This window comes from Echinops telfairi, unplaced genomic scaffold, assembly GCF_000313985.2.
Source record: "Echinops telfairi isolate 266 unplaced genomic scaffold, ASM31398v2 ScPeMD7_4;HRSCAF=17, whole genome shotgun sequence".
Classification (NCBI taxonomy): domain Eukaryota; kingdom Metazoa; phylum Chordata; class Mammalia; order Afrosoricida; family Tenrecidae; genus Echinops; species Echinops telfairi.
Window position 1 is genome coordinate 33,699,979 of NW_022103900.1, and position 1,584 is coordinate 33,701,562.

The window sequence follows — 1,584 nt, forward strand, 5'->3', positions numbered from 1 at the left end:
TTCAGGTTCATAGCAACCTTCAACCAGTAGAATGAAACACTGTCCAGGTTTGTGCCATCCCCACAATTGTCCTTCTGTTTGTGCCCGTGGATGCAGCCACTGTGTCAATATGTTCAGTTAAAGATCGTCCTCTCTTTTACAGATCTTAAATAGATCTTAAGACAGTATATGGACTATATACTTTCCTGTATGTAAGACAGTTTCTTACAGTTAAGGTACTCTTGTATTGGGTTTTAAGAAGAGTTCAGGGAATATTTTTAGTTTAAGATTTAAAGATTTTCGCAGAGTAGTAAACAGTTTCAGGAATCCATCCTCCATGGTTCTATAAAGGCTAGGTCTACGAGCATTCCTAAATCTGTTCTGCACTTTCCTCCTTTTGGTCAGGATTCTTGTATGGAATAAATTTTTTTTTTCAAACAAGCTCCACTTGTATTTATTTAGCTTTCTGACTCTGTGCTTGTGCCTTCAACACTTTCACAACGATTTTCTGCTCCTCAATAAGGAAAGCACGCTGGATCCTGTCTCGGACACATTTAACGCACATGGACCCACCGTAAGCCCTGCCGATGTGTTTTTTGGTTTTGGACAACCTCATGAGAACTTTGGGCCTCACAGCACGGACCCCTCGGAGTCGGCCTGGGCACACACCGCATGCAGATTTTGGCACTTTCCCAACTTTTTTTGTATACAAGTAAACAATTCTGTTACCAGGGGTTCGGGACAGCCTAGTTTGTTAGAGGCTGTATTGCAGGACAGCCTATGCCGGTAGGTCAGATGCTGAACCATTTGAATGCCTGCACACAGCGTCTCCGGAAGAGGAACTCTTGTATGGAATCTTTGATAAAATGTTTAATCATGGCAACTAGGTACCATCCAGTTCTGAGCTCATAGCAAAGGACGCAATCGTTCCTGGAGGCAGTTAGCCACACATTCAATACGATCTTCCTGTTCCTGCCCTACTTCCTCTGCTGTTTCCGGGGAATAGAGACCAATTGTGCAGTGCACAGCTGCTTGCCCTGCAAGCTTTCAAAACTCCAGGTACTACGTAGTGACCTCGAATGCAGAACAGAAGCATTGAACACATTAGGAGGCTACTTAACTGGGATGCTCCCTGAAACCACAACCTCCAAGTCCAGGGAAAAAGCCGCAGGAAGTGTTTGGTTGTCTTAGCATCTTCCCCACCTCCCTTGGTCATCATAAAATTATTTATCACACAACTTTTACAATTCAGCTGTTTGTCAGTCAATAAGCTGCATACCGGGACAATCACTACACTCCTCGGCTATGGAGCCCTACTCTTTTGTTCTTTAATTAAAAACATTTTAAAATCATTTTATTGGAGACTCATACAGCTCTTATCACAATCCATACTTCCATCCACTGTGTCAAGCACATTTGTACATATATTGCCATCATTTTCAAAACATTTGCTTTCTTCTTGAGCCCCTGGCATCAGTTCCTCATTTCCCCCCTCCCTCCCCGCTCCCCCTCCCTTATGAACCCTTGATAATGTAGACATTATTTTGTCATATCTTATACTGTCCAATGTCTCCCTTCACCCACTTTTCTGTTGTCCATCTCCCA

General features: G+C 43.2%; 1 pseudogene; it reads right to left on the bottom strand.

Annotated features, from left to right (window-relative positions):
• Window positions 1-432: 432 nt before the first annotated feature.
• On the bottom strand, window positions 433-786 carry LOC115872765 (annotated as a pseudogene).
• Window positions 787-1,584: the final 798 nt, after the last annotated feature.